Source organism: Bison bison, unplaced genomic scaffold (genome assembly GCF_000754665.1).
Source record: "Bison bison bison isolate TAMUID 2011002044 unplaced genomic scaffold, Bison_UMD1.0 scf7180017864383, whole genome shotgun sequence".
In the NCBI taxonomy this organism is placed as follows: domain Eukaryota; kingdom Metazoa; phylum Chordata; class Mammalia; order Artiodactyla; family Bovidae; genus Bison; species Bison bison.
The window spans coordinates 8,102,131-8,115,353 of NW_011494955.1; positions in this window are offsets into that span (position 1 = coordinate 8,102,131).

The following is a 13,223-nucleotide window of genomic DNA, read 5'->3' on the forward strand; positions in this document are numbered from 1 at the left end:
CCAGGCTTGGGTGCACACCCCCTTGCAGCTGGCACTCTTGGGAATGGGGCCAGAGCTGGTGATTCAAACTGAGGGATGCTCATTTCCCAAGTGCTTTGCCTCTTCTTGAACCACAAGACTGGTAGAGATGGAAGAGACTTAAAGATCAGCCAAACCCACCCCCTTGAGCTCAAGAGGGGAAACTGAGGCCAAGAGAGAAGACGCAGCTCTCTCAGGGACTCAAACCCGAGGCCATACTTTCCCCAGATTTGAAGGCTATGGCAGGGCCACAGCCGGACCTGAAACAGAGGCATGGACCCCAGGACCTCCTGAGATATGATTTAGCCCTGTGATCATCACCAGTCTGGAAGACCCAATCTCTTGCCTTCTACCTCAACTCTCTAACAGGTTGAATTTATATTTCCAACAAATTGTTATCAGGTATTCGTGTGTCCCAGGCATTCTGTTCCGTGCTGGGGATACAGTGGAGCACAAAACAAGTACAATCTCTGTCCACTGGCATCTTACGGCCTAGCAGGGCTCTGGGTGGAGTAGGGTAATTAAGCAATTATAAATGATAGATATTGCAAAGTGAAAGTACAAGAATGAGGTGCATCCGGGGAAGGAAGAAGGTCAATGTGACCTCTGATTGCTCAGATAACAATCTCCTGGGTTCAGATCCCAGCTCTGCCATGTTGGGCAAGATGTTTACCCTCTCTGGGCCTTGGTTTCTTTATCTGTAAACAACAGGTATTAATGCCTCTATTATCCTAGTGATGATGGGATGAGGTGATATCCACAGGAGTGACTAGCTCAGTGCCTGGCACCCATCAAGCTCTTGAGAAATGAACATGAGTAGCAAGGAGCTCATCTTAGTTAGTGTTTTCTGCTTTGACTCTGGAAAAGGCAGGGATGGAGAAATGGAAGCTTCACAGGGCACCTGAAGTTGATGCTCCGTGACAACCTGGAGGGATAGGGTGGGGAGTGAGGTGGGAGGGGGATTTGGGGTGCAGGGCACACCTGTATACCTATGGCCAATTCATACTGGTGTAGGGCAAAAACCATCAAAATATTGTAAAGTAATTATCTTCCAATTAAAATAAATTAACAAAAAAGAAATGGGAGCTTTGGGAAGGGGTCTGCAGAACACCCCCTGCCCCTTTTTAGCCAGAGCCTGCTCTCTGCACCCTTGTCTGGTCAGCTGTTCTTGATGGCCAGCTGTGTCCTCATCAGCATGGATGATCACCCTGTCCTGCTAATTAACACCCGCCCTGTTAATGATTAAATCTAATGACTTTGACTTGGGAGTGGGATGGAAAATTCCCCAGCCACAGGACTGGACTGAGGTAGGTTACTAGGAGTAGGAGGGATGGGGCGTTGTTGAGGGTGGATGGCTGGGAAGCAGATGCCTGGTTTCTCCTGGGGCTGCTCAGCAAGAGCAGGATGGAAGGGGTCATTTGAAAGTCACAGCCCATCCTCCTCCCCCACTCCTCCCAGGCTTGGCAGAGGTCATTGGGCCCCAGCCCAAGCCTTGGCATTCCTCTTGCCAGGGCTTGGCCCTTGAATGCGGCTCCAGCCAGAAGAACAGGGGGAGACGGTGTGTTAGTTCAGGCTGCTGTCACAATGTCCCACTAACTGGATGGCTTAAAACAGTAGGGATTTATTCTCTTACGGTTCTGGAGGCTAGGAGCCTGGAATCCAGGTGTCAGCTGGGCCCTGCTCCCTCTGAAGTCTCTCAGAGACAATCCTTCCTTGCCTCGCTCAGCTTCTGATGGCCCCAGGCATTCCTGAGCTTGTGGCAATGTAACTCCAGTCTCTCCCTCTTTCTTTACATGGCTTTCTTCCCTCTTGTATGTCTTTCTGCATCCTCTCCTCTTCCTGTAAAGACATCAGTCGTTGGATTTGGGACCCGCCCTAAATCCAGGATAATTTCCACTCAAGATCATTAATTAACTACATCTGCAAAGACCTTATTTCCAAATATGTTCACATTCTGAGGTTCTAGGTAGACATGAACTTTTTTGAGACTCTCTTCAATGGGCGACAGATGGTGAGAGTGCCTGGAGGGGCAGGGAGGTGGTGAGTGCTCCAGGAGGCTGTGCTGGAGCGGTCCGGGAGGTCTCTCCCGTCCCCAAGGAGGAGAGGAAGTGCTCAGGACCCATGGGTGGGGGAGGACTGGCTCTCAAGAAGCCTAGAAAGAAAGGCTACTGATGGTACAGAGACAAAGGGATGGGAGTAGGGGTGCTCTGAATTGCAGGAAAGAAGGCTGAAGGGACTTTGAAGGGGAAACCCTGGGCCCCTGTAATTTAGTCCCGTTGGAGGGGAGAGTGTAACCCCTATTACATTATACATTGTACATATTCTATATTACACGTATTACTGTGTATGTCATATACTATATATTATGTGAAACCCACAACTTGTCGTGTAATAAAAGAATAAAGTTGCATTTTGAATACCTGATGAGTTTGATTTCATGATGCAATCCTTTATACTTTATCGGGCTGGTGGGCAGGGAGAATTTATTTGCTTGCTCCTTGGAGAAAACCCAGGAAAGCCTTCTAACTGTTCTGCTTGCTCTCAGATAAGAGACAGGCTCAATTCAGAAATTACAATGACCGCATCAATCAGTATATGAACCAAAACCTGAAACTTAAAAATTTTTTTTTTTGGCTCGCTATTCTTTTAGTCTTTTTTTAAAAAAATTGAAGTCCAATTGATTTACAATATTGCATTCGTTTCAGGTATAAAACATAGTGATTCAGTTTTGTTTCTTTTTTTTTTGCATGTTACATTCTGTTATAGGTTGTTACAAGATATTAGGTATAATTCTCTGTGCTATACAGTACATCTTTGTTGCTTATCTGTTTTATGTATAGTAGTGTGTATCTGTTAATCCCACACTTGTAATTTGTCCCTCTCTCCTTTCCTCTCCCCTTTGGTAACCATGAATTTGTTCTCAATGTCTATGCGTCTATTTCTGTTTTGCATATAGATTCATTTTATTATATTTCAGATTCCACATGAGTGATGTCATTTAGTATCTGTCATTCTCTGACTCGTTTCACTAAGCATAATATTCTATTTAGCACCACTCTTCTGTGGACCTCTGGGCCTTGCTGCAGTTGGCGGCCGGTGGCTGGCTTCTCGGCTCCCTCCTCCCCTGCCCCCATGCCCCAGCCCTGCCTGGTGGGGGTGGTGCAGAGCAGACCGGAAGGGGTAGGTGAGTTTTTACATGCTTGGCACTCAGGCTCCTCCTCCCTTAGCTGGCAGTGTTCCTGCCCTTCCTCTCGGATGTTCTTTGCTGACCGTTCTCTCAAGGGTGCTTTCCTGGCTCCTCAGAGCTTTGTGAGCAGCCCTGTCCGCCTGTATTTCCTTATCCTGGGAACTTGAGCCTCCTTCCTCAGCTGCTAGGGTGTCTGTCCCTTGAGGAAGCCGTGTTGGGCAGCACCCAAGATGGATGTATGGGGACACATCTGTTTCTCTCCCAGGACCGGGAACTCGGTTCTTCCTTGGCCAGGCAAACTCTGGGAGCCCAGGCTGTCACAAGGCACCAGCTTAGCTAGCCTGCTCACAGGCTGGTCCCTCGTCCTTGTCTCTCCTTCTGAACTTCTGGAAGGCATCCATGCCCCAGGATTCTTCCACCCCCCACTCTAGGGGCCACATATTCTGTTGTTGGGGTAACCATGCCAGCATCCGCTAGGTTTGCTGTAAGGGGGTAGGTCCCCTCCCTTTCCCTGGGAGAGAGGGGATGGGGTTCACAGCACAGCTTCCTCCATGCATTTCCTCCTTGCAAAATCCTCCCTTTGTTACTGGATGCAATGGGTCCATTGCTTGGGGTGCTTAGCCAATGAACACATCAAGTACTTTTGATTAAAGCAGAAGAATTTATTACTTGTGACAGGTAAGGAGACATGGAGATAATTCTCAAGGGTTGTCTCTCATAATAGCAGGATCAGGGAAGTTTAAGCTAAAATGCCTGCATATTCACGAAAGGGTGAATGTGATCATCCATGTAGACGTGGAATTCCAGACATACATGTGCAGTGTGACATGTTCAAACATAGGTTGCATGTTCAAAAATGGCTGCAATTCCGGCCCTTGGAGTGGAAATTTTAGCATTAAAATGAGGCACAGGATGTTCTAAGTTGACAAAATCCAGGCAGCTCATTGAGTGAAGTCATGAGGGTCAGCCAAGGTCAGCATCTTCATTCTCTGGGCTGCAGTGAATCTGCTGGTTGAGTGGTTGAGGGGCTTTGGATCCTGCAGAACAGCTCAAGACTGTGCTTCAGGCTGATCTTTACCTTTGAAACAGAATTGAGTGCCTTTATTATTACTATTCAAAAATGTATTTATTTATTTGGCTGTGCCAGTCTTAGTTGTACCTAGAGGGTTCTTCATTGCGTCGTGCAGGATTTTCTGCTGTGGCTTCTCTCTAGTTGTGGTGCCGGGCTCAGTAACTGCCCAGCGGCATGTGAGATCTTAGTTCCCTAGCTGGGGATCGAACCCATGTCTTTTACATTGGAAGGCAGATTCTTAACCACTGGACCACCAAGGGAGTCTCTGAACTGGATGTTTTTAGACTGATTTATTATCTTTCCTATGGTTACTTCTTTTCCTGAAAATAGTTGTTTGTTTCTGCATTCTTTTTCTTTTTAAAATCATTAATTACTGAGACTTACTCTTTCCACCTGAAGACCTGGGAGGTCATAGTTCACCTTTCTCCTAAGCATCAGTAAAGAGAACACAGAAGGGTTCTGAAATGTATGCTCTTGTTCTTAAGTTTGTCCAGTGCATGTTACAATTTCTCTTCTTGCCTGGTATTCTACTTCTGTAAGATACGACATACTCTGGTTTAACCCCATCCCTTCCTGGTAGCTCAGCTGGTAAAGAATCCGCCTGCAATGCAGCAGACCCTGCTTGATTCCTGGGTTGGGCAGATCCACTGGAGAAGGGATGGGCTACCCACTCCAGTATTCTTGGGTTTCCCTGGTGGCTCAGCTGGTAAAGAATCCGCCTGCAATGCGGGAGACCTGAGTTTGATCCCTGGGTTGGGAAGATCCCCTGGAGAAGGGAAAGGCTACCCGCTCCAGTATTCTGGCCTGGAGAATTCCATGGACTATTCCATGGTGTCCCAACGAGTCAGACACGACTTAACGACTTGGGCTTCTCTGGTGGCTCAGATGGTAAAGAATCAGCTTGCAATCCAGGAGACCTGGGTTCGATCCCTGGGTTGGGAAGATTCCATGGAGGAGGGCATGGCAACCCACTCCAGTGTTCTAGAGAATCCCCATGGATGAAGGAGCCTGGTGGGCTACAATCCATGGGGTTGCAAAGAGTCAGACACGATTGAGCGACTAAACATACACACACTTCCTTGTTACTATCTCGCTAATACCTCCTCTCCCTAAAATGATGCCTTTTTGTATCCTTGATTCTTTTTGTATCTTTGATCTGGGGGTCAGAAACTAGTTCTTAAACATTTCTTTTGAAATTCTTCATAGGATGATTTGAAATGTCATCTATTGTATCTTGGTGCCCAGTTGAAATTCTGATTTTAATATTCTGTTACAAAATCATTTGGGACAGTTAAGATTGTGCCTGGAGAAAGGGCCATTAGGTTTTAAATTCATACCAGCATCTTCTCTGTGTCAGGAAGGAGAGAATATCAAGCACATAGCCCTGAGGTGGAATGGTCACCAGGGGAAAGCAGATCTTGCTTCAAACCCTGTTTCCCTCCTTGGACTCATTGAGGCTGGATTCTTTCATTCAATTCTTGGAGACCAGGTGGTGCCCAGGTGCTGGGCCACGTGGAGGGGCTCACTCTTCTGGTATCTCAACTGCTTCTTCAGTGTTGGCCCTGCTTTCTGACTTTCTGCAGTCTAACCACTGTTCTTCCAGTTGAAGGATCAAAGATGTCAGTCTGCATTTGACAGTAGCATCCAGTTAGCAAACACCTACTCTGTATCAGGACTAGTCATTAAAGCCACACTTTCTGCCCCAGAGAAGCCTAGCCAGAGCCGCAGGAGACGTGATGCAATGCAGAAGAGCAACTGCTGCTGTAGAGGCAGAAACAAGGGCTTTGTATCAAATCCATAGAAACAGAGAGTAGGCTAACGGTTGCCAGGGGTGGGGGAGGCGAAAATGGATGAAGGGGATCCAAAGGTGCCTTCTCCCAGCTGTGAGATAAAAAAGTTCTGGTCTGTGACATACGGCATGGTGACTGCAGTTCACAATACTGTACTGTGTGTTGGCAAGTTGCTAAGAGAATTGATCTCAGATGTTCTTATCACGCACACACACATACAATTGTAGCAATGTGAGGTGATGGATGTGCTAACTAAAATTATCGTGGTACTTATTTCATAATATATATATATATATCAAGTCATTACATTGTACACCTTAAGTGTATACAGTGTTATATGTCAGTTATATCTCCGTGAAGCTGGAAACAGGAAAAGTGAGGGCTTTGGGAGCACTGAGGAAGGGGAAGGAGCTGGAGAAGGCTTCACGGAGGAGAGGAAATTGGAGTTGGGTTTGTTTAAAGATGAGTGGACCTTTGGGGTAGAAGAGGCATGAGATAAGGAGGAGCCAGACTGACAAATCCTGGGAGACACGGGAGTTGATAGGTGATAAGGGAAGTGGGGGTGGTGGAAACTGGTGGGTCATCAGGGCTGTTTGAGGACTGAGGGGGCACTGGGGCCCAGTGGGGGACTCTTGGGAAGACTCCCATTTTCTGCTGTCACAGAAGCAGAGCTTCCCTTTCCACTCTCCAGTCTCCAGAAGAGGGTCTGGGGCTAGATATTGCAAGGATTTTATTGAATCTGAAAGTTCTCTGAGCAAATGGGGAGATGGGTTCCCTGAGCTTCTCAGAGAAGAAACGTTTGAAGGATTTGTTAGGGATGGATGACTTTGCATAACAGGAGAAGCGGGGGCATGGAGTCAGATCGGCCTTGGAACAAATCCCAATTCTTTCAATACCCGGGTGACCCTGGGCTGATTACTTCTCAAGCTTTTTCCCTAATCTCCAGAATGGGACCAATAATTCCTCCAAGATAGGGATGCAGCAAGGATTGAATGAGATAATATACATAAAATGTTCAGCACAGTGCCTGGTAAGCATCATTAAATGGCAGCATTTATTATTAGAATGATACTTGCCTTCAGATGTTTCAAAGATTGTCACATGGGAACAACCAGCCTGATCTAGTGATGCTGGTGTGAAAGAAAGATTTCAGCTGGCTGGGAGAAAGAACCTCTAATAAGCAGAGCTGCCCAAACCTGGAAGAAGCTGCATGTGTGTAAGGAGATCTCAGTCTCTGGAAGTACCCGGAGGCTGTCTGGGCAGAGCTGGACCTTTAAGGACTCTTCTTTGGGATCCTAGGTTATTCTGAAACTGTGCATTGGAGTCTATGAATGGAAGCTTCCGTGATTCCCCTTGGAGGAGAAGGGCCTCTGGGACAGGGGAGATGAAGCCAACAGTGGAGAGAACCAGTGTCTGTCCTGGTCCTGGGCCAGACACCCAGAAAGAAGCCTTAGCTTTCCTGTCTCACTGGGTGAGGGAGTACAGTCAGGAGGGTCTGTGGAGGTTGTTCTGTCCCCACTACTGTCTCCCCGTGATGGAACTGCATATTCTATGTAGGAAGTCTAGTGGGGGATATTCTTTTTAAAGACCCTTCCCTCACCCCCAGTAAAAGAAAGTCCCAATTCTGGGGTTCCCCTCCTGTACAGAGGCTTCCCTGGCAGCTCCATGGTAAAGAATTCCCCTGCCAATGCAGGAGATGCAGGTTTGATCCCTGGGTAGGGAAGATACCCTGGAGTAGGAAATGGTAACCCACTCCAGTATTCTTGCCTGGGAAATCCCATGGACAGAGGAGCCCCGTGGGCTATAGTTCAAGGGGTCGCAAAGAGTTGGACAAGACGTAGAGCCTAAACAACAACAACTATCTGTACATGTGTTGAGAAGCCCTTCTTGAGACACAACCTCAGGCTTCCGCGCTGCAGAGCCTGTACATTTGACGCTGCACCTTGTTCTCTGGGAAGGTGGTCTCGTATCTGCCTTAATCCTATAGAGGCTGGGGAAGTGAGCACTGGATCTCTGAGCAAAGGCTTCTCAGCCCTTCCCGGGATCTTTTCTTCCCAGCCACTCTCAGGGATGGAGACCCTTATCTTCAGTCCTGTCCCCGTGCCTCTTTCCATTAGATGGCTTTGCTCCCTTTTTCCCCAGGGGATGGGATTTTGAGTGAACACATCTAGCTTCTCTTGGTTTTTGTTACTTGTTCTTTCCTAGGAAAGGAGTGGCTAAATTCACTACTCATTCATCCAGTCATTCATTCATTCAGTTCACTCAAGAAGTCAATTCATTCGTTGGACTCCAACTGTTTGCCCAGTTATTATTGTTCAAGGCACCAGGGAGAAAATGGTGAATGCTAATGGTTGACAAGTTCTCAGGCTTCATGGAGCTTACATTTTCTGAGGTGGAAACCATATACACAAGTAAACAAGTATATAAATAATGTCGGAGCACAGTAAGTGCAATGAGGGAATAAACAGGGTGAGGTGACAGAAGTAACGGGTGGAAAGGGAGATGGGGCTGGGCACCGAGTCGGGTAGCTGAGAAAGCTCTCCCTGAGAAGAGATGTTTGAGCTGAGACTTGTAGGATGAGCAGGAGTCAGCTAAGCAAAGAGCAAGAAGAATGGGGTTCTAAGCAGAGGGAGCGGCCATGAGGGTGAAAGCTCTGAGCTGGGCAAAACACTGTGTCCCATGAAGGAGGCCAGCATGGCTGTGCGGTGTGGAGTAGGAAAGTGGGGCGGGATGAGGTTGGGGGGATATAGCTGGGAGCATTTGGCCCAGGGAAAGGGTTTGGATTCTACATGAAAGTGCAACTGACGAACACTTAAGTGTTTAAGCAGCAGACTGGCTGGCCTGATTAGATATATACCTTGAAAATATCACTTGTCTAAATGCTGAAGGGAGGGTGGCTTGGAAGGGGTAAGAGTAGAGGTAGAGAGGTTTAGTCAGGAGGCTGTTGCTGACATCTAAGTGATGAATCACAGTGGTGGAACTAAGGAGAAGGTGAGAGAGGGAGGAAGTCAAGATATATCCTGGAGATAGAATTCAAAGCCTTATTGATGTGAAGATTGAAGAAAGAGCACGAATCAAAACTGACTCAGGTTTTTGGCTTGAATAATTGATTATATGGAGGTTATATTTAGTGAGCTAGCAAGATGAAGTGGACAAGTATATTAAGATACTAGTTCAGATGCAGTAATAAGGTCATAATACTGCAGCTTTAACAAAAGTTAAACAGGGGTAAGGTGGTGGCTCTGCAGTAGTCAAGATTCAGGCTCTTTCTGTCTTGCAACTTTTCTTTTTTTCAATTTGTCTGTGCGGGGCCTTAGTTGCCACATGCAGGATCTTTAGTTGTGGCATGTGGGATCTAGTTCCCTGACCAGTGATCAAACCTGAGTCCCCTGCATTGGGAGTTCTGAGTCTTAACTGCTGGACCACCAGGGAAGTCTCTGCTACTTTTTTTTTTTTTTTAATGTGGTTTCTATTTAGTGGTTTATGATGGCTGCTCCAACTCCCACCCCTCATCTCATTCCAGTCATTGGGAAGGGGAGAAGAGAGAAGGGGAGGACACACTCCTTTGTCAAGGACCTCGCCCATAATTGCCTTTGTCATATTTGCTTATACCCTACTGGCCACAGTCTAGTCACAGGGTCATATCTAGCTGCAAGGAAGTCTGGGAAATGTAGTCATTAGCTACATGGAAATCATGGCAGAATCAGTAGATTGGAGGTCTGGACAAGGTGAATGCATGTGGGCTTCTAGAGTAAAGGAGATGGACTGTCAGGAGGTTGTAGATAGAAGGTGAGATTCTTGAACTGGAGATTTCTCAGAGCCTGTGAATATATGAGATTATGTGGCAAAGGGGAAATAAGGATTTAGATGGAATTAAGGTTGCTGATCAACTGGCTTTAAAACAGTGAAATTATCCTAGATTATCTGAGTGGATTCAGTGAAATCATAAGGCACCTTAAGTGCGGAAGAGGGATTCAGAACAGAGAAACAGATTGCTAGCAAAGTGAGAACTTGGCTGAATGTTGCTGGGTTTGAAAGTGAGAGAATGGGGCCATGACCCGGGGAATGTGGGTGACCTCCAGAAGCTGGAGAGGACATAAAAGTGCATTCTCCCCTGGAGTCTTCAAAAAGGAATGTAGCTCTGCTGACATCTTGGTTTTAGCCTGAGTGAGACCCATCTTGCACCTCTGAACTCCAGAACTACAAGATGATAAATTTGTGTTGTTTTAAGCCAGTACATTTGTGGTCATTTGTAATTAGAAAACAAATACAGCTCCCTCACACCATACACACAAATGAACTCAAAGTGACTTAAAGATCTAAATATGTAAGATTACCCCATAAAACACCTAGAAGAGAACTCAGCAAAACTTTCTCTGACATAAATTGTACCAGTGTTTTCTCAGATCAGTCTCCCAAAGCCATAGAAGAAAAATCAAAACCAAAATAAAACCAAAAATAAACACCCTAAGACCAAATGGCACCTAATCAAACTTATAAATTTTTCCACAGCAAAAGAAACCATAAAAAATATGAAAACATAATGTACAGAATGGAGAAAACATCTGCAAGTGATTGGCCGACAAAGGCCTAACTTTCAAAATGTAAAAACAATTCCTACAACTCAATAACAAAAAAGTTCAACAACCCAACCAAAAAATGAGCAGAAGATCTAAATAGAGATTTCTCCAAAGAAGACATACAGAAGGCCAATAGGCACATGAGAAGATGCTCAACATCACTAATTATTTGAGAAATGCAAATCAAAACTACAATGAAGTATCACCTCACACCAGTCAGAATGGCCGTCATCTGCAAATAACAAATGCTGGAGAAGGTGTGAAAAAAAGGGAACCCTCCTACACTGTTGGTAGGAATGTAAATTGGTGCAACCGCTATGGAAAATTGCATGGAGATTCCTTGAAAAACTAAAAATAGAGCTACCATACCATCCAGCAATCCCACTCTTAGGCATACATCCAGAGGAAACTCTAATTTGAAAAAATATATGCACCCCAGTGTTCATAACAGTACTATTCACAATAGCCAAGACATGGAAGCAATCTAAATGTCCACCAACAGATGAATGGATAAAGAAGATGTGGTACATACACACAATGAATATTATCCAGCCATAAAAAAGAATGAAATAATGCCATTTCAGCAGCATGGATGGACCTCGTGAAATAAGTCAGAAAGAGGACGACAAATACCGTATGGTATCACTTATATGTGGAATCTAAATTAGGATATGAATGAACTTATTTACAAAACAGAAACAGACTCACAGACATAAAAAACAAACTTATGATTACTAAGAGGAAAGTGGGTAGGGGACGGATAAATTAGGAGTTTGGGATTAGCAGATGCATGCTGTATATAAAATACATACACAGCAGAGCCCTACTGTATAAGCACAGGGGACTATATTCAGCATCCTTTGATAAACTGTTATGGAAAGGAATATGAAAAAGAACAGATATATATGTATGTATACCAGTCAGTTCAGTTCAGTTCAGTCACTCAGTCGTGTCTGACTCTTTATGACCCCATGAACTGCAGCACCCCAGGCCTCCCTGTCCATCACCAACTCCCGGAGTTCACCCAATGACTCATGTCCATTGAGTCAGTGATGCCATCCAACCATCTCATCCTCTGTCGTCTGTTTCTCCTCCTGCCCTCCATCTTTCCCAGCATCAAGGTCTTTTCTTTTTTAAAAATTTCTTTATTTTAATTGGAGGTTAATTACTTTACAATATTGTAGTGGTTTTGTCATACATTGACATGAATCAGCCATGGGTGTACATGTGTTCCCCATCCTGAACTCCCTCCCACCTCCCTCCCCATCCCATCCCTCTGGGTCATCCCAGTGCACCAGCCCTGAGCACCCTGTCTCATGCATCGAACCTGGACTGGCAATCTGTTTCACATATGATAATATGCATGTTTCAATGCTATTCTCTCAAATGAGTCAGCTCATCCCATCAGGTAGCCAAAGTATTGTAGTTTCAGCTTCATCAGTCCTTCCAACGAACACCCAGGACTGATCTCCTTTAGGATGGATTGGTTGGATCTCCTTGCAGTCCAAGGGACTCTCAAGAGTCTTCTCCAACACCACACTTCAAAAGCATCAATTCTTCGGCACTCAGCTTTCTTTATAGTCCAACTCCCACATCCATACGTGACTACTGGAAAAACCATAGCCTTGACTAGACGGACCTTTGTTGGCAAAGTAATGTCTCTGCTTTTGAATATGCTGTCTAGGTTGGTCATAACTTTCCTTCCAAGGAGTAAGCGTCTTTTAATTTCATTGCTGCTGTCACCATCTGCAGTGATTTTGGAGCCCCCCAAAATAAAGTCAGCCACTGTTTCCACTGTTACCCCATCTATTTGCTATGAAGTGATGGGACTGGATGCATGATCTTAGTTTTCTGAATGTTAAGCTTTAAGCCAACTTTTTCACTCTCCTCTTTCACTGTCATCAAGAGGTTTTTGAGATCCTCTTCACTTTCTGCCATAGGGTGGTGTCATCTGCATATCTGAGGTTACTGATATTTCTCCTGGCAATCTTGATTCCAGCTTGTGCTTCCTCCAGCCCAGCGTTTCTCATGATGTACTCTGCATATAAGTTAAATAAGCAGGGTGACAATATACAGCCTTGATGTACTCCTTTTCCTATTTGGAGCCAGTCTGTTGTTCCATGTCCAGTTCTAACTGTTGTTTTCTGACCTGCATACAGGTTTCTCAAGAGGCAGGTCAAGTGGTCTGGTATTCCCATCTCTTTCAGAATTTTCCACAGTTTATTGTGATTCACACAGTCAAAGGCTTTGGCATAGTCAATAAAGCAGAAATAGATGTTTTTCTGGAACTCTCTTGCTTTTTCAATGATGCAGTGGATGTTGGCAATTTGATCTCTGGTTCCTCTGCCTTTTCTAAAACCAGCTTGAACATCTGGAAGTTCATGGTTCACGTATTGCTGAAGCCTGGCTTTGAGCATTACTTTGCTAGCATGTGAGATGAGTGCAATTGTGTGGTAGGTTGAGCATTCTTTGGCATTGCCTTTCTTTGGGATTGGAATGAAAACGGACTTTTTCCAGTCCTGTGGCCACTGCTGAGTTTCCCAAATTTGCTGGCATATTGAGTGCAGCACTTTCAC